Here is a 27,134-nt window from a genome sequence, read left to right on the forward strand (position 1 = left end):
TTTGCATCCTGGGTTCTTCTTTCTGTCTTTCTGAGGCCTCTTCTGTGCAGCAATTATCAGCAAGCTCCCTGGCCCACCACACTGGTTTCTCTGAATACTCGCCATAGTCTCTGTACCAGGAGAAATTTGCACAGGCAACTTGCCACTGTCACCCTGCTTCTGGAAGTCTCACCCCACGAATGCATATTCCTGCATTTTTGTCCTCTAACTTTGTCCAGCTTTTAACCCCTCACTCTATCACCTCCCAAGGTTCCCATCACTTCCACTCAGCCAGCCAATGCCTTTTTGTTGGTCAGAATCTGGCTGAGAAAGTCAGTGACCCAGATCGCTTCCTTCCCTCCATGGAAGATTAAATTTTCAGATGGGGAAAATCATGAAATCATCCAACACTGCTTTTAATTCAAAGAGACTTTCAGTAGATATCTAGCTGGCCAAAGTCCTCATCACTGCAGTTATTTTTCTTGTTGGGACAGTTTCCGATCTGTACCTGAAATGCGTTTTCCATCTGCTGCACTTGCATTTGCTGGACGCCGTTAGCATAGAGCATGTAGATTCTGCAAATACATTAAGGTCACCCCTCTACACAAAAACCTGGACAGATCCAGGTCACGTCTGCCATGATAAAGCCAAGTAAAATATAACAAGGCACTTTAACCTGAAAGATACAGAAAATTGAAGCAAAGCATTAATTTATTAAAGTTTTCTTCTCAGGTTTCTCAATATGTCCAGCTTGTGGTAAATTCACTCTGCTTCCAATGGAGATGATTCTAAAGCTTATTCAATCATCTGTGTAATGGAAATGATCATTTCTTGCCTGCCTATTTCACAGGAATATTCTCTTGCTTAAATGAGATAATGTAGGAGGAGAGCTTTGTGAACTGCAAAGTGCTAAATAAATGTGATGAATTTGATAGGAAACCTTCTCCAAGTGCTGGGATTGGCTTCCTGGAGACCTGCTGTGGTCAGAAAATGTATGTAGAGGAACTTAATGCCTTGTGAGGAAAATAAGATTAAAGAAGGTAAGAACATTATTAAACCCATCAAAGGTCCCATCCTCATAAATACTTTATATTCCACGAGAATAAAAGACTCAAAACAATACATGAAATAGACAATTATATTTTGCATATTTTAAATTATATTTACTGGATATTGAACAATTAATGTGCATTTTTCTTTGGTGCTAAAATGACTTCTGAGGTAATAATAGCTAGCACTTAACCAAACTCTTACCAAATACCAAAGCTCTGAGTTAAGATTATTACAGATACATCTCACTTAATACCCACAACAAACTTATGATCTGGCCACTGTAATAATCTCCATTTACAGATGAAACCATAGTGAGATTAAGGAATTTGAAGAAACTTCACAGTTGATACAGATAAAACTAGAGATGCATAACTGATGATGGAGGAAAGGAAGATGGGGGGCTTTGGAAAGAGAAGAGACACTTTTAAACCCACCTATTCTAACCCCAAATGCAGTTCCTGTCTGCCCACAATTTATCTTCATTTTGTTTCAACTTCCAAGGTCTGTGCTTGTGGTCATAGAAAGCTGACTGATTCTCAAGGGCACTTTGAATTGCAAAGGTCTATAAATGCCTCCTGGCCTCTGGCTCCTCCCCTCATTTCATTGCCCAAGACAAGAGCTGGAATTTATCCTAGGTGTGGTTTAAGGAGTGGAACATAACAGGCAAACTTAGGGCTTGGGAAGTTCAAGGTGAGAGACTAAAAATCGTTTTCTGCTAAGGTTTGAAAACTACAAGTAAAGTGTTCATATAAACCATCTTAAGTGCAAAGCTACATCCTTACCCAAAGTCACATGCAGACCAGCATGGAACCATGGAATCACTGAATCAGAGGAACTTCAGGGTTCTCTCATTCAGAGTATCCTAAACTTCTGCCATTCATTCACTGCCTTCACATGTTAGCCTTATCAGTATACTTGTTTGGTTACTTAATTTTCTCTATATCAACTCATTTTTAAAAAACTTAAACACCTACTTCAGCCATTCCTAAACACTATCTACTAAAAGACAGATTCTATATGTTCTTTTCTCTGAGGCACATTAAAAGAAATGTATAATTAGTGATCTTTAAATTTTTAATATGCATTTTCTGCATGTCACCTATAATCACCTTGTGAATCACATTACAATAAATATTTGCAAAGTTCATTAGTTCCCAAATGCCAGCCCCCAGAGGGCTGTCATGTTGATTGCATGAGGAGTATCCAGGGAGCCATTTTTAAAACACGGATTATCTGGCTATGTCTCAAGAGAGCTTGATTTGACAGATCTTGAGTACAGTTAGGTAATCCTTTCTTGCTTTGTTTTATTTGTCTTTTTTTATCATTACGAAACTCCTCAGGTGATTCTAAGGAGCAACTGGTTAAGAAACAATCAGTTTAGTCTAGTTCTACTTGAGTAGGTTATATTGGGGATTTAATTATATAAAGACTGCTAAGTGCTTAGATAGAGCCTATAATTATAAATCACTCATTATTACTAAGATTTATTGGCTTTAGTTATCACCTGAAGATAAACTAAATTCAAGATAAGATTAAAAGGAAGAAATTCACATGAAGTAGAGAAGGGCTTTGGTTTCTCTGGGCTGATGGACACACGATTCCTTCTTCTACTCCTCTCTTGATTAGAGCTGACCTCTGGAGCTAGGCTTAAGAACAACTGTTGACAAATCCTTGGTGACTCTTCCTGCCAGCCCTGCCAACCTATGTTCACATCAACATCTTATGGAGATTATGAGGCATGTGCCATTGACCTGCTTGAAGCCAGATCATCTGTTCCACAGGCATTTCTCATCCAGCCAATCCAGCATAAGTGAATGTACCCAGTCCTTCCTGTGCTGATACCCTCCCTTGAAGTGTGTAGGGCTCTTCCAGAGATAAGAAGGGAGCTCCCTGTGGCAGTCTTGCCAAGAAAAATGTGCTAGTTTTGGGCATCATACTCAAAGTGGGGCAACAGGACACCAGAGCTAGCAATCAGAATAGCAAAAGGCCTTAAATCCATATCATTTGAAGAATAAGGGGAGCTACTAATAAGGGAAGATACAATGATATTTGGCCCAGGGAAAACCTAGAAATATCAGTGTATATTCATTCCTAGGCAGGGAGTGGAATAGAATGAGTAAAGGCCGTTGAGTAAGAAAAAGCTTAGCATTTTCAAGAGACATAAAGAAAGCTGACATGATGACATCATAGTGAGCAAAGGGGAAAATGGTTCAGGATGAAGTTGAGAACAAACAGCCACTGAATGGTACAGGGCAAAAGAAAGGAGTTTGAGTTTTAATCTAAGTGGAATGAGAAACTATAGAACGGTTTTAGCAAGGTATGACATAACCCAGTTTGTTTAAAGAGAATCACTTATGCTGTTTTGGGTGAATGGACTGAAGGTAGACAAAAGAGGAAGTGGGAAATCTAGTTTGGAGGATGCTATAGTCATCTGCTATGATTATCATCATCAAATACTTGAGGTTTTTGGAGGAAGGAATGCGTTTGTTCTACCTACATGCAAAGGGAAGAGGGAGAAATTGCAGGGAGACAAGTTCCAGCTTTATCCCATAACAGTTAGAATTGACATGAAATGAAATGGACTTCCTTCACTGGTAATAAGCACCCTACCACTGGAGGTTGTATTAGTTACTATAGCTGTGTAACAAACCATCTGTAAACTGATGGTTTAAAACAACAACCATTTTATCACTTCTCATGAGTCTATGGGTGGACTGGGTGGGTCTGCTTATCTGGGTTGGTCTGGGCTGATCTCAGCTGGGCACACTCCATGTATCTATGCTCAGCCTGCAGTATTGCTGAAGGTTGGTTAGTCTAAGATGGCATTGGTTAGTACAATACAGCTCTGTTCCATGAAGCCTCTTGTCCTCCAACAGACTAGCATTGGCTTATTCTTAAGGTCATCACAGAAAAGCAAGAGATAGGAAATAGAAACTTGTGTACTTTTTCACATTTTTGCTTGCATCAAATTCACTAACATCTTATTGGCCAAAGCAAGTCACATGGTCAAACCCAGAGATAGAGTGGATGAGGGCTACAAAGTCAAAGTGCAAATGGCACAGGAGACTATTACTTGGGGCCATCAACACATCACCCTAACTTAGGCGTGTTGAAGAAGCTGAATGATCACTTATGAGGGAAGAGTTAGTAGACTAGAACAGATGATCTCTACAGTTCGAGTTGAAAGAGCAAACAGAGCTCCACACATGAGACACTGCATGGAGAAGAGGCATGCCAGAGGCTGGGTCCCACGGCTATGTGGGAATCTTTTTCAGAATATTTTTCTTTCCCAGGGAGGTGAAAGAGAGTCCACTCAGAGGACCAGGCCTACTTGCTCTCTGAGGACGTAACGTCCTAGTCTCCAGTTGCTCATTTTCTGTCCCTGGGAATTGCCATCACCATTTTTTTGACATCAGCCTATGAGAACATCCATGGAGCTCCAGGAGGGTCTCACTGAGTTTGAGTCACTGACACTCAAGCTGCTGGTTTATCTTACAACTATGGTATTGACTGAGAAGAAAAGCTGCCCAAGGAAACCACTCCACTCCAGGGTTGAAACTCATCTCTAAGTAAAAGACAAGAGTAATGATTCTGGCCTAACCGAAGCGGACTTACTGAAGCCAAGAGAATTAAACACACATCCACATATTCACACATTCATGTAGAATAGATTACTTAGAATTCAGGTTAAATAAGGCCAGGAATATTGAAAATATAAAATGAAACCAGCGTAACTGTAACTGCAAATAAAGTTTGCATCTTGCCAGCAAATGTGAGCCATAAAAATTCCAAGCTTTTGTGGTCAGGTCGAAAGCTAGACTATTTCCAGAGTTTCATACACAGGGACACAGACAGGCTCCCACAGCATCACATCCACACACAGTACACACAGGCGCCCACACATTCACACACACAGTGACACAATACAAACAGATCAGATATGTTCACACCCAAATAGACACACCACTGTTCATGCTTTCACATACAATGACACATTCAGCCATATATTTCCACAAACACATTCATAAATAAAGCACAGACCCAGATAGAATACATGAGTACCTATCTATAGACAAGTACAAACCATTATATTTGAAAAACGTCAATACAAAGATCTTACATAGATACAAACATACACAGAGCACAAGTCACATGAATGCACACATACTGAAAATGCAGATAAATCCCTTTCACTGACATTCCGTGAGCACAAACAGAGAAAAAGAGGCATGCACAGGCTGCAGATACTCACATGCATGCAAACACATGAGCACATGCACACACATCTAGACACCCTACAAGGCCATGGATAATCTGGTCCCCACCTGCCTTTCCTACTTAATCATGTAACCATACTCTCTTCTGTCAGCTTTCCATCCATTCCCAGAACTTCTTAAATTCTCTCCTGTCTCAAAGCCTTAGCACATTCTTATGTAAGGGTTGACCCTTTCTCATCCTTCAGTTCTTAGATCCAATATCACTTACTCAGTGAAGCCTTCCCCAACCAGCATCCACGTGGGTAACTTAGCTACTCCATCATGTACTTTGTTTGGATCCTTACTAGCACTTTTTGCAATTTTGAAATTGCACATTTCTATGTGATTGTCTGTTTTCTGTTTCTTTCACTGGAGTTCAGGAATCATATCTGCTTCACTCACCATCTATACCCTGAGTCTAGCACAGTGCCTGACAACCAGTGGGCACCCACTGACTATCAGTTGAATACACAATAGCTGGAAGGGTAACATATTCCTATGATATCAGTCATATTAGGATTCTCTCTAATATAAGTGACAGAAACCTAACTCAGATGAGCTTAGAGAACAGAAGATCTATTGGACAGAGTAGAAGTAGCTCACAGATGAAAAAGAAAGACCTACAGCAAACCAGGGAGCTCCCATATCTCGAAAATTAAAACTGGGGACTTGATATAAAAGGCATCTCTCTTCACCCGTCCTCCAGCCTGTTCACCTTCCTCTAGCTTCATAATTCAAAACGCAAGGCCTTCCTCTAGCTGCAAAAGTAAAAATTCCAGATAAGGAGCCCAACGGAGCCAGCTTGGGTGGCATGCCCATTCAGACCAGGGAAATAAATAATCCAGCTTGAATCAGTCTATCTTTGGCAGCCCCAGGAGAAGCATATTGTCGGAAAAGGGAAGGAGGAAAGCACCATAGGAAATAAGGATGTCAGCAAGACCAAAACCATAAATTTCCACTGCAGCTCTTAGTTTGGATTCCCCCGGAAGTAGACTTTGAGATAAGGATTTAAGTGTAAACAGTTTACTTGGAAAATGCAAGGATCACCTGAAAGTAAGTGAGGAAGTGATACAGGGAAGGGAAAAGAAGGGAAAGGAAGGTAGGGCAGGGAAGGAGAGGCAAGGGGAGGGAAAAAGAGGGGAGGAGAGAGAAGAAAGTCAATAAACAATGTTTTTAAGCCATCTACCATGGGGAAATTCTGGAAAATAGTGCAAAACACTCATTTCATAATTATCTCACCCAGGACCAAGGAAGCTGGGGCATTTAAATACCAGTGCCTGTGACTTCTGGATTGAGGGCTGTTCTGGAGATGTTAATTCATTGGAACATCTGGCCTGCTGGACAAACAGGCAGCAACTTTTCACCGTTCTGGGAGGAGAAACCCTTAGGCACAGAGACACATACTGGTAGATGGAGTAGAACACAGTGAAAGACTGAGGCATGGACAGGGCACCAGTTTCTTCTGCCAGCCTCCCAGGTGGATTAGCTTAACTGATAGCAGTTCTACGGGAAAGGGGAGCCTACTGGTGACTGTGGTTGACCTGGAAACAGAAAAAAGCAATTCCTGAGTCGGCGACACTGCCCAAAGTAAACAGACCTGGGAGCACTGAGGAGCCAAAGATATGTCTGTGTCCAGGCCACTCTGGCTGACCTTTAGCTAGGCGTGGCTCATGGCAAGTCAGTCCCAAGAGACGAGAGGAGAGCACTACTGAACATCTAACACTTGGAAAACCTCAGGTCCTTTTGAATATAAGACTCTCCAGCTGCAGGATGGGAAGTCCTGTGGTCAGGACAGTGTCTCGCAAATAACTCTAAGCCTTTGAAATACATGTGCAAAGCAAGAGTCATTGGGGATGGAAAATGTAACAAATTGAGATGCTCTTCTTGAGACACATGGTGTACTGTAAAGAAAACCTCATGACGGAGAGGCAGGCAGCTGTATTTGCTGCTTCTTTGTCCTCTACCTATTTCCACCTCGCCCCCTACCCCCATCCCTGGTGCTGACACCAAGTACAAAGTCAGATTTCCTACCAGGAGTAAAAATGAGGTTGCACTCATTTTATTATGGGTATCGATTATCACCAAAGACAGATTATGTTACCTGCACAGATGGCCATGGGATTAGAAGCAGAACTATCCGAAAGACCAGACTCCTAAAGAGATCATGGATGGGGAGGCTGTTCACTTAAGAAAGGCTCTTCTGCCAATACCAACTTGCCATGTGGGAGAACAAGGCATTGACATTTTGTGATTGAACTTTAGAAAAACTCACATATATTACACACAAACTCTAGTTCTGGGACAAGGAGACTCCTTGGGGAGAGCCTACTATAAACAATGAACTCTGGACCCCATAGGTGGATGTCTCTTAAATATTGTCCACTTTTCACCACCCACCACCACCGACAAAGCTTTGCCACCGCTGCAGAGAAGCAGTGGTTCATCACCCGGCAGTCTAGATCAGTGATGCTCAAAGTGTGGGGCCTGGGCCAGCAGCATGTAAATTCTTGGTCCATGCCCCAGATCTACTGAATCAGAAACTCTGGGAATGGGGTTCAGCGATGGATGTTAACAAACCTTCCAAGAGATGGTGCTGCATGCTAAAGTGTGAGAAACACTGCTCCAGAGTAAGAGGAAGATTCCTCCAAACCCCCCCACCACCTTTTTTTTTTTAACTTTTTTTTATTAATTAAAAAAAATTAACAAACAAAACATTTAAATATCATTCCATTCTACATATACAATCAGTAATTCTTAATATCATCACATAGTTGCATATTCATCATGTCTTAGTACATTTGCATTGATTTAGAAAAAGAAATAAAAAGACAACAGAAAAAGAAATAAAATGATAATAGAGAAAAAAAAACTATATGTACCATACCCCTTACCCCTCACTTTCATTTACCACTATTGCAAACTGAATTTATTTTAACATTTGTTCCCCCCATTATTTATTTTTATTCCATATGTTCTACTCTTCTGTTGATATAGTAGCTAAAAGGAGCATCGGACACAAGGTTTTCACATTCACAGAGTCTCATTGTGAAAGCTATATCATTGTTCAATCATCATCAAGGAACATGGCTACTGGAACACAGCTCTACATTTTCAGGCAATTCCCTCCAGCCTCTCCACTACATCTTGAACAACAAGGTGGTATCTACTTAATGCGTAAGAATAACCTCCAAGATAACCTCTCCACTCTGTTTGAAATCTCTCAGCCATTGACACTTTGTCTCATTTTCTCTTCCTCCTTCTGGTCGAGAAGGTTCTCTCAATCCCTTGATGTTAATTCTCAGCTCATTCTAGGGTTTTTCTCAGTCCTTTGATGCTGAGTCTCAGCTCATTCCAGGATCTTTGTCCCACGTTGCCAGGAAGTCCACACCCCTGGGAGTCATGTCCCACGCAGAGAGGGGGAGGGTGGTGAGACTGCTCATCATATTGGCTGGAGAGAGAGGCCACATCTGAGCAACAAAAGAGGCTCTCTTTTGTTGGGGGTGACTCTTGGGCCTAAATTTTAAGTAGACTTGACCTATCCTTTGTGGGGTTAAGTTTCATGTGAACAAACCCCAAGACTGGGGGCTGAGCCTATAGCTTTGGTTGTCCACATTGCTTGTGAGAATATCAAGAATTCAACTTGGGGAAGTTGAATTTCTCCCCACTCTCACCATTCCCTGAAGGGGGCTTGCAAATACTTTTCCAGTCACTGATCAAATCATTCTGGGATTCATCGTGGGATCACTCTGGACAAACCAACAAAATCTCATGATACCTGAGATTCCAAGTACTTATGACATTCACTCAAACTATCTACATGAGTTATATTAGGAAATGCTCTAGTTAAAATCTAAATTTTGTAACAAATAAACATTTTTTGCTTTAGTCTCACACATAAGGTGACATTTTAAAGTATTAATTATCATCTATTTTCAGCACCCTGCAATAATGACATTCCTTTGTTCTTCCTCATGTCAAAACATTTTTAAAATTTGTTCATTGTATATTTCACTATTATTATACACTCTAGGCATTCCTAGATTATACCATCTCAATCTTTAACATCTATCTTTTTCATATACCCAAAAAGTCCTGTTGCCTTGGCCTTCCAAGCAGTAAGGTCTTCTCAAATTCCAAAGATCTTGCATTCACGTTTTATAAATGAGTCAGATGAGCTTTATTGTGATAGATCAAGTATTAATGCCAGGTCTGGGGATGAGAACTTCCTCTCCCCAGACACACTCATGTCCCTGGGTTCCACTTACCAAGCCAGGACCTCATCCTCAGAAGACTGAGGCAGTTCCCTTCCCACAAGTGTCTTTCCTTTTTATTTTGTTTTTCGTTTAAATAAGCATATAATGAAGAATAAAAAACATATGAAACTATGCACAGATCATGCAATAAAGTTGCATAAGCCCATGTAATTATCACTGTTATCAAGAAACAGAAGGGAGCCAACATCCCTAAATCCTTCTAATGCCTCCTCTCAGCCCCCTCTTAACAGAAACCACCACTTCTACATCTTCCACCATTAATTTGCTTTGCCTGTGTTAAAACTTTACGAAGAAGAAATCCCACAGTATATATTTCTATGTGTCTGCCTTCTTTCATTCAGCATGATGACATAAAGACTCATCAAGAGTGTGAGTTCCAAATAGCCCACATCTTCACCAACACTTGGTGTTACATGTCATTTTAGCCACTCTGGTAGGAACGTGTACATACCATTTTGTGATTTCAATTTGCATTTCACTAGTTGACCAATGAGATTAAACGTCTTTTCATATGCTTATTGGCTACTTGAATATCCTCTTTTGTGAAAAGCCATTTCAAGTTGTATGCCCATTTTTCTATTGTGTTCTCTTTTCCTTATTAATTTGTAGAAGCACTTTACATATTCTGCAGAAGATTCTCTTGTTGAATATGTGTATTTTAAATATCTTGCAGGCTGTTGCTTGCAAATTCACTTTCTTGATAGTATATTTTGATGAACACAAGTTCTTAATCTTAATGACCAATTCAACAATCTTTCCTTTATAGTTAGTGTTATGTCTTTCTTAAGAAATATTGTCCTTTCCCAAGATCATGAAAACATTCTTAAACTTATCTTTACAAAGTTGTATTGTTTTTACCTCTCACATGTGGAACTGTAATCCATCTGGAATTGATTTTTGTGTATGATGTGTGATACGGCTCCAGATTCATTTTTTTCCACATGAATATTTGGAACCCAATTCAACTGACTGAAGAGGCATCCTTTCTGCACTTCAATGCAGTGTCACCATTGTCATAAATCGAGTGACCATATATGATTGCATCTATTTCTGAACTCTCTATTTGTTCCATATGTATTTTGTCTTGTGCCAATAACCACACTGTCCCAATTCCTGTGGCTTTAAAATAAATCTTTATATTGAGAGTGTGAGGTCTTCAAATTTGCTGCTCTTCAAAATTGTCTTCACAATTCTGTACCCTTTATAGTTCCATATACATATAAGAATCTTTTTGCATTTCTACATGCACACACACATCCACACAAAATCTGTTGAGATTCTGAATGGGATTGCATTGAACCCAAAGATGGGATTTGAAGAGATTTGACATCTTTGTAGTACTAAATCTTCCAGTTTGTGAATATTTTTTATCATTCCATTGATTTGCATCTTCTTTGATTTTACTTAATAATGTTTTATGGTTTCCTGTGCACAAGTTTTGTACAGCTTTTTATTTATTCTTAGGTATTTGAGGGATTTGATGTTATTGTCAACTACAGCACTTCAATATTTTTCACATTCTAATAGCTTTTTGGTAGTATGTAGAAATGCAATTGATATGATGTTGATTTTTTGGTCAGTGATCATGCAAAATTCACTCATTTTCACTTATTGAATTTTCCAAATATACAATTATAATTTCTGCCTTCTTTAAATCTTGTCTGTCTAATCTCAATATTTATATACAAATGTGTTGGTTTGAAATGATGTATGTACCCTAGAAAAGTCATGTTTTAATCCTAATCCCATTTTGTAAAGGTAGCCGTTTCTTCTAATCCCTATTCAGTACTGTATGTTTGAAACTGCAATTAGATCATCTCTGTGGAGATGTGATTTAATCAAGAGTGGTTGTTAAACTGGATTAGGTGGAGGCGTGTCTCCACCCATTTAGGTGGGTCTTGAATAGTTTACTAGAGTCCTAGAAAAGAGGAAACATTTTAGAGAATGAGAGATTCTGAGAGATTCAGAGAGAGAGAGAATGCTGCAGCACCTCAAAGCAGAGAGTCCATCAGCCAGTGCTTTGGACATGAAGAAGGAAAATGCCTCCCAGGGAGCTTCATGAAACAGGAAACCAGGACAGAAAGCTAGCAGATGACACTGTGTTTGCCATGTGCCCTTCCAGCTGAGGGTGAAACCATGACCATGTTCACCATGTGCCTTCTCATGTGAGAGAGAAACCGTGAACTTCATCGACCTTCTTGAACCAAGATATCTTTCCCTGGATGCCTTTGATTGGACATTTCTATAGACTTGTTTTAATTGGGACATTTTCTCAGTCTTAGAACTGTAAACTAGCAACTTATTAAATTCCCCCTTTTAAAAGCCATTCTGGTAGTCGTTCTGGGCAAGATGGCGGCTTAACAACGTGCGTATTTTGGTTCGTCCTCCAGAAAAACTACTAAATAACCAGAAACAGTACAGAACAGCTCCTGGGACACGTCAGTGACCGGACACACAGCGTACCCCAGTCTGGATCAGCTGGACCGGCTGTGAGCCCCCCCAGAACCGTGAGTTCCCCAAGCCATGGCAGCCGGCACCCCTCTCCCACAGGCTGCTTCCCAGAGGGGAAAGGAAAGAGACTTTACCAGCAGCAAGGGCTGAGCCCAACTAAACGCCATTGTGGAATTAATTAACAAGTTCTGACTGCTGGAAATGAGCCCCCAGCTCAGGTGAACCTGGTCAAAGCAGAGGTCGCTGATTTTTGTCCCAGAGCCGAGGGGGCAGGGCTGACGGAAAAAAAAAAAAGGAAACAGAGGTTTTTGTGGCTGTGTTTCTACAAAGGCTTGACTGCCTCTGGGTTCAGCGGCAGGACTTTTTGGGCTGAGGCTGCCTCAGACATAGGCAGAAACAAGGTTGAGAGCTTGTCTGGAGCCTTTGCCTTCCCCAGTGGAGGGGGAAGCCCAGCTCAGGTGGAGTCCCTCCCTTGAGGAATTCAGATCCCAGGGCTTGGTGATTTGAAGCCATTAAAACCAGCCTACAACCTCTCCTCCATCTCCACCATGCCCCTAGCAGGGAGAGTCTGCCAATGTTAAAGATACCACATTATCTTATGCTGGTGGGACCCGTAGGCAGACAAGCACCACATATTGGGCAGGATATGAAAAACAGAGTCCAGAGAATTCACAGGAAAGTCTTTCAACCTACTGGGTCTCACCCTTGGGGAAAACCCACACAGGTGACTCTTTCTCCTGATAGGAAGCCAGTTTGCTCTGGGAAAATCCAGCTGGGTTCTATAATACCTAAGTAGACCCTCCTAAGTGTTGGGGGGAAAGGCACCATATAAGCTGGGCAAGAAACAAGAACTGAAAAATTCTCCCCTGTTAAACAAAACCTAAGCTAGAGGTCCAGATAAAGCTGAATTGAATGTCAAAGAACAGATAGACAACAAATTCATCCAGCAAGAAAACTCTAGGTAAAAGAAGAGAAAGCAATCTCCAGAATAAACTAATTAAGGTAATTAAATGCCTAGATGCCAGCAAAAAATAACAAATCACACTAGGAAAATTGAAGGTATGGCCCAGTCAAAGGAACAAACCAACAATTCAAATGACATACAGGAGCTGAAACAATTAATTCAGAATATACAAACAGATATGGAAAACCTCATCAAAAACCAAATCAATGAATTGAGGGAGGATATAAAGAAGGCAAGGAATGAACAAAAAGAAGAAATTGAAACTCTGAAAAAACAAATCACAGAATTTATGGGAATGAAAGGCACAGTAGAAGAGATGAAAAAAACAGTGAAAACCTACAATGGTAGATTTCGAGAGACAGAACATAGGATTAGTGAACTGGAGGATGGAACATCTGAAATTCGACAAGAAACAGAAACTAGAGGGGAAAAAATGGAAAAATATGATCAGGGACTCAGGGAATCGAAGGACAATATGAAGCGCACAAATATATGTGTTGTGGGTGTCCCAGAAGGAGAAGAGAAGGGAAAAGGAGGAGAAAAACTAATGGAGGAAATTGTCACTGAAAATTTCCCAACTCTTATGAAAGACTTAAAATTACAGATCCAATAAGTGCAGCATACCACAAAGGGAATAGATCCAAATAGATGTACTCCAAGACATTTACTAATCTGTATGTCAGAGGTCAAAGAGAAAGAGAGGCTCTTGAAAGCAGCAAGAGAAAAGCAATCTGTCACATACAAGGGAAACCCAATAAGACTATGTGTAGATTTCTCAGCAGAAACCATGGAGGTGAGAAGATAGTGGGATGATATATTTAAATTATTAAAAGAGAAAAACTGCCAACCAAGAATTCTCTATCCAGCAAAATTGTCCTTCAAAAATGAGGGAGAAATTAAAACATTTTCAGACAAAAAATCACTGAGAGAATTTGTGACCAAGAGACCAGCTCTGCAAGAAATACTAAAGAGAGCATTAGAGACAGATATGAAAAGACAGAAGAGAGAGGAGTGGAGAAGAGTGTAGAAAGGAAGACTATGAGTAAAGGTAAAAAGAAGGAAAATTAGATACGACGTATAAAACCCAGAAGGCAAAATAGTAGAAGAAAGCGCTACCCATGCAGTAATAACACTAAATGTTAATGGATTAAACTCCCCAATCAAAAGACATAGACTGGCAGAATGGATTAAAAAACAGGACTCATCTATATGTTGTCTCCACTCAAAGGACATGAGGGCAAGGACACAAATGGACATTTGCACACCAATGTTTATAGTGGCATTATTTACAATTTCCAAGTGATGGAAACAGCCAAAATGTTCATCAATGGACGGGTGGCTAAACAAACTGTGGCATATACATACAATGGAATATTATGCAGCTGTGAGACAGAATAAAGTTATGAGGTATGTAACAACATGAATGGACCTTAAGGACATTATGCTGAGTGAGATTTGCCGAAAAAAAAAGGACAAGTACTGTATGGTCTCACTGATATGAACTGACATTAGTGAACAAACTTGGAATATTTCGTTGGTGACAGAGACAATCAGGAGATAGAAATAGGGTAAGATATTAGGTAACTGGAGCTGAAGGGATACAGGTTGTGCAACAGGACTGAATATAAAAACTCAGAAATGAACAGCACAATACTACCTAACTGTAATACAATTATGTTAAAACACTGAATGAAGCTGAATGTGAGAATGATAGAGGGAGGAGGGCTGGAGGCATAAATGAAATCACAAAGAAAAATAAATGACAAAGATTGAGATGGTATAATCTAGGAATGCCTAGAGTGTATAATGATAGTGACTAAATGTACAAATTTCAAAAATGTTTTTGCATCAGGAAGAACAAAGGAATATCATTACTGCAGGGTGCTGAAAATTGATGGTAACATTTTAAAATTTCAACTTATGTGTGAGACTAAAGCAAAACATGTTTATTTGGTACAAAATTTATATTTTGACTAGTGCATCTCCTAATATAACTTATGTAGATAGTTGGTTGAACAACATAAGTAAATGGAACCTTGAGTAGGACATGAGATTTTGTTTGTTTGTCCAGAGTGATGCCCCAATGAATCCCAGAGTGATTTGATCAGTGAGTGCAAAAGTATTTTCAAAGTCCCCTTCAGGGAATGGTGAGAATGGGGGGAAATTCAGCCCACCCTAGTTGAATTCTTGATATTCTCACAAGCAGTGTGGACAACCAAAGCTATAGGCTGAGCCCCCAGTTTTGGGGGTTGTTCATATGAAACTTAACCCCACAAAGGATAGGTCAAGTCTACTTAAAATTAGGCCTAAGAGTCACCCCCAAGAGAGCCTCTTTTGTTGCTCAGATGTAGACTCTCTCTCCAGCCAACACAACAAGCAAACTCACCACCCTCCCCCTGTCTATGTGGGACATGACTCCCAGGGGTGTGGACCTTCCTGGCAACATGGGACAGAAATCCTAGAATGAGCAGAGACTCAGCATGAAGAGATTGAGAAAAACCCTAGAATGAGCTGAAACTCAGCATAAAGGGATTGAGAAAACCTTCTCGACCAAAAGGGGGAAGAGTGAAAGGAGACAAAGTGTCAATGGCTGAGAGAGGCTATCCTGGAGGTTATTTTTATGCATTAAGTAGATATCACCTTGTTATTCAAGATGCAATGAGTGGCTGGAGGGAACTGCCTGAAAATGTAGAGCTGTGTTCCAGTAGCCATGTTTCTTGATGATGATTGTATTATGATATAGCTTTCACAATGTGACTGTGTAATTGTGAAAACCTTGTGTCTGATGCTCCTTTTATCTACCTTGTCAATAGATGAGTAGAACATATGGAACAAAATTAAATAATAAGGGGAACAAATGTTAAAATAAATTTAGTTTGAAATGCTAGTGATCAATGAAAGGGAGGGGTAAGGGGTATGGTATGTATAATTTTTTTTCTGTTTTCATTTTATTTCTTTTTATGTTGTCTTTTATTTCTTTTTCTGAATTGCTGCAAATGTTTTAAGAAACGATCATGATGATGAATAAGCAACTATGTGATGATATTGTGAATTACTGATTTTATATGTAGAACGGAATGATTATATATAAAGAATGTTTGTGTTTCTTTGTTGTCATATTTTTAAATTTAAAATTAATAAAAAAATTTTTAAAGCCATTCTGTTTCTGGTATATCGCATTCTGACAGCTAGCAAACTAGAACAACAAATAATGAGTTTCATTTCTTTTTATCCAATCTTTATGTCTTCCATTTCCTTTTCTTGACTTATTGCATTGGATAACTCAAGATTTTGAGTAGTACAATTTTGAATAGAAATGGCAATAATGATGATCCTCCAGTTGATTGCCAATTTCAGGGAGAAAACTTTCAGTGCATCACCATTAAGTATCACATGTTGTTTGCTGTATACTATTGTAAATATTATTTATCGAATTTAGGAAATCCTCTTCTATTTCTAAATTGTTAAGAGTTTCTAAAATGACTATGTGCTAAGTTTTTCAAATGCTTTTCCTCAATCTTTTGAAATGATTGCATGCCTTTTATTGCTTTTTTACTTCATTAATGTGTTAATAGTATAATTGTTTTTAAATGTTAAACCAGTCTAGCATTTCTGAAATAAGTAAACCCTATTTTGCCTAGAATAGTATCCCTTTTTATATACCACTTGATTTGGTTGCTAATACTCTATTTAGAATTTTCTGCAGCTGTGTAGATGAATTAGCCTTCAATTTCCCTTTTGTGAAATGTCATTGTCAGATTTTGGTGTAATGTGCTTGCTAACCTCCTGCTATTCCTTATTTTTCTATTTCTATTTTTTGAAGAGTTTGTATAATATTTGTTTTATTTCTTCTATAAATGTTTTTGTTTTTCTTTCTAATTCAATGGTAAAGTGCCTGGAGTTATTTTGTGTTTTTTTTCCTTTTGTGGGAGGATGTTAAAGTACAGTTTAAAAATCTTCATTAACATAGGCTATTCAGATGGTCTCTTTCTACTTTGTCAAGTCAAATTTGTTAAATAATGGCTTTATTGGAATTTTTATAATTTATCTATATTTTTAAATATATCAGCATAAAGTAATACATCATTTCCTCTAGATCTGTATAATCCATATCTACATCCAAATTTAATTATGATATTATAATCTGTGCCTTCTTTAATTCTTGTCTGACTAATCTCAATATTTATTTTATTGTTTGTTTTTAATTTTGTGTTTGTTTTTAATTTTCTCTATTCTGTATTTGTTTCCTAGTCTTTATTCTCTGTTCTTTATTATTTTCTTTATCATCTTTGTGTTCACATTTTGTTCTTTTTCTAACTTATTTGAGATGAATACTTTGATTCATTAATTTCTAACTTTACTTCTTTTCTTTTTTGTGGAGATAGGACTATAAATTTCCCCTACCACAACTTTAGCTATATTTCAAAAGATTTTATATGTCATATTTTCATTATCATTCATTTCAAAATATTCTCTAATTTTCACAGTGACTTATTTTTGACTCTTAGGTTATTTAGTTTCCAAATATTTGAAGACTTTCTAATTATATCTTTGTTACTGATATCTAGCACAATTCCACTTTGGTCAGAGAACATGTGCTTTAAATTTGGTGAAACTTGAACTATGTCCCAGAGTGTGATCAGTTTTACTTGATCAATTTATCCAAGTGTAAAAATCAGGTCTTTTTTATTTTTACAAATTATTTTTATCTGTTTGTTTCGTCAGTTCTGAGAAAGTTATATAACATATGAGTTTTATTTCTTTTCTGTGGATTTATGTATTTCATATATTTTGAACTATGTTTATTAGGTATATGTGAATTCAGAATTGCTACATTTTTCTGATGGATTGAAACTTGCATCATCATGAAATGTCTGTCTTTATCTTTAGTAATACTGCTTTTCTTAAAATAAATTTTGTCTAATATAATCACAACTACTCCATCTATCTTTGGGTTAGTTATTGCATCATTTTGCTTTCAAATTTAATGGGTCATTATATTTAAAGCAAGTACCTTGTAAGCAGCAAGTTTTTATTTTAAAAAAATATGTCATAGTTGCAGAATTTAGGCCATACACGTTTAATAAAATTACTGATATGTTTGGGTTTAAATCTCCCATTGTACTCTTTGTCATCAATTTTCCCATCTATCCCATGTTCTTTTCTCGCTCCTTTCTTGTCTTCTTGGAATTGATGAAATACTTTTTTATTATATTTGACTACATGTTCTTTATTATTTTACAAGTTCCTCTAGTTCACAGTTTTTTAACTAATGCTGCTACCTTAGACACCACACAGAGAGGTAAAACTCTGGAAGCTACCAGGCTGACTGCTGCCTTCTCTTAACTCACCCAACCTAATTCTGAACATATCCCTGACCACCAGGCTGAACCTCAATCCTGAACCAGCCTAACCAGACCTGTAAATCAGCATCAACTAAACCTAATCAACCCCATTCTCCCAATATAAGTAGAGGGTTAACCCTCCTTACCCTGAACTTAAAACTATTCCTGGCTTTAAATAAGAATCGAGAGTTGTCCCTGACTTGAAATCTATCCTAATACCAAAAAGAAACTCAAAACTGACCATCATTGTGACCCAAACTAAGCATCACTTTAGATCTGTTTCAGCAAACCATGCTCTGGCCTCCACCACACATGGCAGCAGGCTCCACCATGAATGCTGCCTCTGATCAACAGGTAGTGGCTGTTCCCAGGACTCTATTGGGAAGGTCTCTGAGTTCACACAGGGGCTCAGCAAGAATTAATACTTTAATAGATCACCAATAGTTGACTTCAGTGAGGGACTGGAGAGGGGCAGTATCTATGTCATGTGGCTTTCAATTCTATTCTGTCCTTTACCTCTAAACAACCTCAAACTTCAACCCTCACTTGCCTAGACATTAAAATCCAAGGTCTTATTCTGGCGTTTTGAAAGTCATAAGCAAAATCCCTAAACTGCCGCCTCAACCCTAACACCTAGACCATACATTTGAGCTGCTCCTAAAAATATTCATTTGAACCATGTGAAATTAAAGGTATTGCAACACTCTGACCTACAAAATTGTCACTTTCATATCATTCAACCTAATAATTTATGCTTCCCAGACCAGGCTCCATGACCGAGGAGAATGCAACAGAGAAGATTTCAATCCTACTAAAGCAAAAGATATTTTTTATTGCTCTTCTCCTCCTTGATGTGGTAAGAGTTGTAGGGCCAAGGCCAGAACTCAAGAAAGCAACATCTGGATGGAGCAGGAGGGATCAATTTTTCTGTGGTCTAATGATAAATTAGCAAAGAGAGCCTCAAGAGCTGAGATCAAAAAAGACGGCTCTTTCTCAGCCCTTTCGCCCCTGCTCTTTCTCTCCCCCTTCTTTCTTTCTGTCCAACCTCTCATCCCAATCCACTTCTTCAGAGTCTGGTTAAGGTTCTCTAGGGATATGAGGAGTTATATTACGTTATCTAGAATTCCCCTCCAGTTCTCTTTGATCTTCTCATCTTCACTTTGTAACCATTATTGTGGCTGTTTCAGGGTTCACAAAAAAGTACTTACAAAGCAGAATCTTCAGTTTGGGTAAATTGGTCCCTGGGGAAGACAGCCCATGCTCAGTGGAAGAGGATCCCAAAAGCGAAGTCATCACGTAATTGGAAACAACTTAAATGTCCACCAATAGAGGAATAGCTAAGTAAACTAAGTTATATACACACAGTGCAATGTAAGCATTTTTAATATGTATGTATATGGAATATGGTATTTGAAAGAAATGAAGTAGAGTTATGTGTACTCACGTGGAAAGAATTCCAAAACATCTTGCAGAGTGAAAAAATGCACTGCACCAGCCCATGTACTTCCCAAACAAACAACAAACAAAAAACAAAAATTCAGCAAATGGTGCTGCAATAAGTGGATACTCAATGGAGAAAGAATGAAATGTGACCCCCGCCATACAGCATACAAAAAAAAAAGTACACTGCCAAGTCATTATGTAGAGTGGATTATGTATTTGTATCAGTGTATACGTGTGTGAGGAGGGATAGAAAATGTCTGGAAGTAGAAACACCAAATTATTAACAATGGTCATTTCTGGGTAAGGAAAGTCTTGGGGAAGAGAAATGAAAGGAATTTTGACAGTATCTGTAAAGCTTGATTTTTTTTCCATGAGGATATGCCATGTGTTACTTATACAATTAAAAATAAGCAATTTTTTAAGTCATGAAATTTTTTTTTTTGCAACAAATTTATCCCCCAAATTAGCAGTTGTCCTAGTTTGGTCTCCCCAGAAGCAGATCTAGGATGAGGATTTAAATGCAACTCTTCTATTTGGGACTCACCAACAAAGGAGTGGAGAAATGACATGGGGAAGAAAGGCAGCCAACAAAGGATTGGTTATCAGTCAAGTTACCACTATGGGCAACTGGACTGTAATGCTGCTGGGAATTCTGGGAGCCGGTGTAGATTACACACCCCAGAGTTACTCACCTGAAGGACAAGGGCACTGAGTATACACCAAAGCCCATCACTCATTGGTCAAAGGCCTCTCCTGGGGCAAGTAATTCCCTGGAATATCTAGCCCAACTATGGGTGTAGGATTAGATTCCAAATGGGCCCTGATGGCCAGAGAAGATCTTCACGTAAAGAAATGAAGGTGCTGGCTGTTGGAAGTTGGGCTGACATGCATTTAAGTGGTGAGAAGAAGGAGATTTGAGAACAAGGAGAGCTGAATCTACACCCCGCTGTGACTCAGTTCCCTCTGCATATCTGAGCTAGGTGTCGCCTTGCAGAGGGAGAGGCGCTCCAGAAGAGGACCTGCACCCACAGATGGCTGGAGCTTCTCAGCATGTCACCCCTCAGCCAGCAAAACCCAAACAGCAAACACCCCTAATTTCTGAGGAAGCCCACAGTCTCAGCTTCTGTGGTAGGATGAATTATGAATCCCAATAAAACCATGCTCTTAATGTCACTCCACTCAACGTTTGCCATTAGGACACTTGGGAGATGTTAGTTTTAGTTAAGTTACAGCCACCTGAATCAGGGTGGGCCTTAATCTGTATCGGATGCCTTTTAAAGGGAGGTCATTTGGATACAGTCAAAACCAGAAAAGCAAACTCAAGGACAGAGAGATCACCATGTGACTGGAGGCAGAGATGCCAGCCAAGGGACCCCGAGGATTGCAGTAAGCCAGCGCCGGAGCCCTGTAGATTTCTGGAGAAAGCATGGTCTTGCTGACACCTAGATTTTGCAATTCCACCCTTCGAAACCGTGAGACAATAAATTCCCATTGTTTAAGGCAATCCACTGTGTGATCTTTGTCATAGCAGCTGGGAAAACTAAGACAGTTTTCTTTACAGAAAAGGGGGAAATGTTACAGACGGAACAATCCTCTCTTCTTCAGGCATCAGCTGTGAGTGAGTGATGACAAGACCAATAAACCTTGAGTGTCACTTCCTGTAGGATTCAGTCCCCTAAGTGACAATATAAGATGGTGGCTAAAAACCTAGACTCAAATGAAACTTTTCTTAGTCGAATGTCTTGGGCTGGTCATTTAATCCCTCTGAGTATTATCTGTCAAATCTTTGAAGTGGGAATACACACTCATAGGCTTTCGTAATACTTACACGCCCACTTAGAAAACATGCATAAAGCCCTAAGCGAAATTCCTGGCATTGTCTTAATATTCAACAAATGTTATCTGGCCCAGAAATTAAAATTTAAAAAAATTTATTTGGCACCTGCTGTTTTCCCAACTTTGCTCTTGGAGTTGTGGGAAGGAAACAGAGAAAATCTCATCTCTCATCAAGCAGCAATAATATATCCTCATGAATCCCACGGCTATGAGTCCTCAGACAGGAAATCAGGTCCCTAGGGACTTGAAAGGCCTGCAACCAGGAACACAGGGGCAGAGCTCAAAGGAGAAACTGCGAGTGAGAGGAGACAGACAGTGACCCTGTAACCTTGGGAAGCAGGAAAGTACCCTGCCCAGCAAACCTGAGTGCAGTGAGGCTCTTTCTATTGACCAGCCTTGCTCTGATTTAAATTTCAAACAGCCCTCGGTTTTATTCTTTCTTCGCTATCCCTGAAAGCTAACCATTATGGATTTTACAGGCCTCGGAGCCTTGGGCTCACACACTCGATTTGCACAATCTTTGCATAAGGAAAAAGGCAGTCGATGCAAACTGAATTAATTGTAATTGACCATAATATGCTTACAGAAATGCCAAGGAGTTTTCATTAGTAGATAAGCCCCAAAGTATCTGTGGGATGATTTACATCTGCACGAACGCACTGCACGGCCACAGTTAATTACGAGACCTGCCACAGGAGGTGCTTCATCAAGCCCTGGCAGAGACGCTGAGGGTCAGTGACACCTCCCGAGGCTGACACATCTTTAATGGCTTCCTGTGAAAAGCCTGCAAGTCACGGCCTGAGAAGGGGCAGTGGGGCTCAGTGTGGGCCCTGCCTGCTTCCCCAGCCCCTCAGTCCTTCTTCTTCCTCTCCCACCCCATTCGAACCCTCAGGTCTCCTCCATCAAGTCACCATTGAACTTCTGTCCCAAGAACTGACCTTCATTCATTTGTTCTTTATTCCACTTTCAACAAATGCTCACTCAGTGCTTCCTGTGTGACAGTCCCCGGGCTAGGTGTCAAGGATTCAACACATCATGGGCCCAACCTCACGGAGCTTACAGCCTAGCGATGGGCTGAAAGATTGTGTAAGGGAGCACATGAGTGTCAAAGTGAGGTGAATGGGCTGAGCCTAAAGAAGAGGTAGGAGGAGGGAAACTGGGGCTCTTGCTGTTAGGAGTGGCAGTAAAATGGATCCTTTGAGAGTAAAAGTAGAAGCATGGAGGCCAGGTAGGAGGGGTTAAAATCATCCAGTGGAGAAATAATGGGGATGGAGACAAGTGGGGAAGTGACAGGGACCTCTGAGTGCTTCAAGCCCTGTAGCTGAGCATCTTTATCTGCCTCCAACAGTCGGAGCCCACCCTGATCTCCATTGCCTCCTTCCCCGGAGTCTGCAGCCTCATCCCCACCCCCAGAAGAGTCCAGTAACTTCCGGAACTAATGATGATTACCTCGTGCTTGCCTGGAGTCTCTAGAAGGTGTCATCCAATGGAAATATAACATAAGGCATACATGTAATTTTAAATTTTCTGGTAGCCACTTTAAAAATGTAAAAAGGAATAGTTGAAATTAATTTTAATAATATATTTTAATTTAACCCAATATTTACAAAATGGTGTCATTTCAAGATATAATAATCAATGAAAAATATTAATGAAACACGTCACCTTCTTTTTTTACCTTCTTTTTTCAACCTTTGCCTTCAAAATCCAGTATTTTACATTTACAGGACACCAACCTAGACGAGCCACCTTTCAAATGCTCGATACTCACAAAAGCTAGATGCTACCTTATTATATGGTGCAGCTCCAAAATGTTCTTGCCAGAATGCTTCGTTATCCTCAGCCCACATTTGGAAAATTCATTCTTGTCTTAAGATCTGCCTCTGTGTCCCAGTTCACCAAGCGACTGTCCACGCCTCCCAGCCACAGTTTCAACAGACTCACCAAAATACCGTCTCAGATGGAACACGCCATGGAAACTATGATGCTTACGTTTCACAACTGTGCCTGGGATAAACGCCACTTAACAAAGGAGGACCTGAGAGTACTCATGGAAAAGGAATTCCCTGGATTTTTGGAAAATCAAAAAGACCTTCTGGCTGTGGGCAAAATAACGAAGGATCTGGACCAGGGTGGGGAAGGCCAGGTGGGCTTCCAGAGCTTCCTTTCACTAATTGCTGGGCTCACCATCATGTGCAACGACTATTCTGTAGTACACACGAAGCAGAGGGAAAGAAGTAGATAGAACTGAGGAATTAATTCCCTCCACCCTCAGTAATTATCCCAAGGGTCGCTTAAGAAACCTGCCCCACAGCTTCCCTCCGCATAAGGATTTCAAAGCAGATTGGGTCCTTAGAAAATGTACAAATAAAATCCAACTTCCATGCAACAAGCAGTGGAAGAAAAGTCAATTAAATGTCAGATAAGCTTTTAATGCTTATCCTGTTTGCATCCTCAATAAACCAATTTCTTTTTTTATATCTAAAAAAAAGACTTTTAAGGTCCATTAAAAGTCTAGATTGACAGGTGAAATAATCCCCAGCACCCCATGAATATCAGTCCTTCTGAGCAACAGACCACATTATCAGGCCCCTGAATAAAAGACCACATGATCACGTGGTCATGTGATACCTTGGCCACGTGACTGCTAAGCCACATGTTCTAGAGCTTTACATCCAGGCTGAAATTGCTTTTGTACTTGCAGTCTCTTCAGCACACACAGTTCAGGTTTGCCCATTGGAAGGGATGGAGTGATCTGGTTATAAGGCCAAACTCGGGTAAGCACTTGTTAAGCAATTACTGCTTTGGAGAGAACCTTTCTCCTGCATATAAATGCAATGTTCTCTGCAATCTTGTTCCTGCCTTTCAAAAATGCTCAGTTCTTTTCCACCCTACAAGCATCTTCACTTAGGGGGAAAAAAATAACAGAAACATATGTCACCTTTGTGGAAGGGGAGCAAAGGTAATCTCCAAGGCAATCTGTAAATTCAACGTAATTTCAATCAAAATCCAAATGGAATTCCATCCCCTCCCCCGCCCCCCACACACACCAGATCAATTATATAAGAGAATATATTATGGCTTAAAAATATATATATAATGTATTCTATAGGGGGATGTAGTGGTTTGAAGCTGTATTTACCCAAGAAAACATGCTCTTAAATCTAATCCATTCCTGTGGGTGTAAACCCACTGTAAGTAGGATCTTTCGATGAGGCTACTTCAGTTAAGGTGTGACCCACTTTATTCAGAATGGAACTAACCCTATTACTGGAGACCTTTATAAAGAGAGAGAAGAGAAAAAAATCACAGAAGCAAGAAGCTGAAAGCAACAAAACGTGCAAGGGAAGGGAGATACCAACAGCTACCACCATGTACTTGCCATATGGGCAAAGGAGCCAAGGAACACCGGCAGCCAGTCTTTGGGAAGAAAGCAAAGCATCGCCTTAATGGCATTTGGACATTTGATTTGGACATTTTCTTGGACTCAAACTGTAAGCTAATAAATTCCCATTGCTAAAGCCAACCCATTCCATGGTATTTGCTTTCAGCAGCCTAAGAAACTAAAACAGGAAAATAGCAGATCAAAGATGGAACATGGAGTATGCATCCATGAAAATAAAATATATATAAGTATTACACATTGGAAAAATAAGACTGCTTGCAGCTGCATCTCTGAGTGCTAGTGCTATCAGTGATTTTTTTAAAATCCTATATTCCATTTTGCTTGGCAGAGGTTTAGCTCATTAGATTGTATATTGTCCAAGTGTGCAGAACTCAGGAAGCTGATATATGTCAGACTGACCTGGATTCACATTCCATTTCTATCCCTTCCCAAGATGTGTGATTATAGAAAAATCATTAAACCTCTGTGATCTTCAATTTTCTCGTTTGTAAAATGGGGACAATACCAGTATCAGCCTCATAAAGTCATGACAAATGTTAGAAGAGACAAACCCCATGATAAAGGGCCTAGCATATAGCAGATGCTGGGCAAATGTTAACTCTGATAAGGAAGAGGAGAAGGAGGAACAATGGATAGATAGATGGGTGGATGTTGTAACTGCGAAGCTACTGAATCTCAGTTTGGTACCACATTTCCCCACAAAGAGCCCAAACTCTTGAGAACATGTTCTTCTTTGACTTGGCTGAATGTGTAGGGAAGGAAGTAAAGAATGGAGGTCGCTTTGTGTTTCTCTAAAGCAAAGTTGGTACCAAAAAGAAGGGAGAGTAGTTAAGTGTGAAACAGCCTCTACCTGCCCCATCTTCCTCGTTTCTGTCCCCACCTTCTTCCCATGTCTGACCCAGGAAGCCCTCACGGATTTCTACCCCATGTTGTCCCCACAACTGGACTTTTTTTACTCCAGGAGTAGGCTCAGCCCTCCTCCAGAGCTGCAAATCAACAAGGCAAGAGTCAATATTCAACACACCATAAGCCTATTTCCCCAGACTGATAAAAGCTCAAATCCAGGACAGGTAAGGAAGATTACAAGAAGGTTTAACCCTTTCATCCTGCCTCCTTCTATCACCCACTGTGCACTGGATGTCTCTAACAACCACAATTAACCTCTTTCTAAAGGTGTGGTAGAATTTAATTCAACTCCATGCTCCCTGTTTTCTTAAAGCAGGGCACAGCATGGAAAGCAGACTGGTGATAATCTAGGAGAAATGACTGGTTTGCTTTGTCACAGGACTATTCCTGAGGATCACATGCTCCGAGACGCTCAGATGGTAGGACTCAAGGCCTCTATGCCTGTAGACACGTCTTCATTTCCCTACCACCTTCACACACACACACACACACACACACAACGTGACTCTATATACCTCTAAACGCTCACGAATCTTCACACCCATACACAAGCACATTTGCATACGTGTGTGCTCACACGTGTGGGCGCATACCCATGTGAGCATCCACGGACTCACAGGTGACATATGCAATCACATGTGCATCCACTACCTGCATTTTGAGAAAGGTGCAACCCATAACCTAATCCCAAGTCAGAAACTTGAAAGACATTTGTAGCATCTGCCTCTCTCTGGGTGACTGAATCTGCAAAGGGCTGACAGTACCGGCAGGTGTGGTGTGCTAAGGGCAGACTGGACTATCAAAAGCAGATGCATGGGGCAAGTTAAAGAAGGAGGTCAGAAGATGGGTTGAAATATAAAGAAACTGAGGCCAACAGAAGTACTTGGAGGACCTGGTATGAAAGACAAGGACGAAGCGCAGGGAAGTCTGTTAATAGAAGCCATGGGAAGGGAAATGTCTTAAGAAAGAATAATCAAGTGCTAAATGTTGCAAGAAAGTGAAATAAAAGAAGGACAGAAGTGACCTACAGGATTGGCCTCAAGGAAACAAATGCCCTCGGCAAGGGCAGTTTGAGAGGAACATTGAAATATATGTGGAGACGTTGAAGCCAGGTGAGGGAAGCAGACTATTTTTCAAATAGGTGGCTTTTGCAATGGGCTTTACTGTGAAGAGAAAGAGAGATAGAGTGATAGACGGAAGGGGCCTGGAGTAGTCATTGAT

At 40.1% G+C, this 27,134-nt stretch overlaps 1 pseudogene; it reads left to right on the forward strand.

Annotated features, from left to right (window-relative positions):
• The first annotated feature begins 23,426 nt into the window (after positions 1–23,426).
• On the forward strand, positions 23,427–23,846 carry LOC143680074 (protein S100-A10 pseudogene; annotated as a pseudogene).
• Positions 23,847–27,134: the final 3,288 nt, after the last annotated feature.

This window comes from Tamandua tetradactyla, chromosome 1 (assembly GCF_023851605.1).
Source record: "Tamandua tetradactyla isolate mTamTet1 chromosome 1, mTamTet1.pri, whole genome shotgun sequence".
Lineage (NCBI taxonomy): Eukaryota > Metazoa > Chordata > Mammalia > Pilosa > Myrmecophagidae > Tamandua > Tamandua tetradactyla.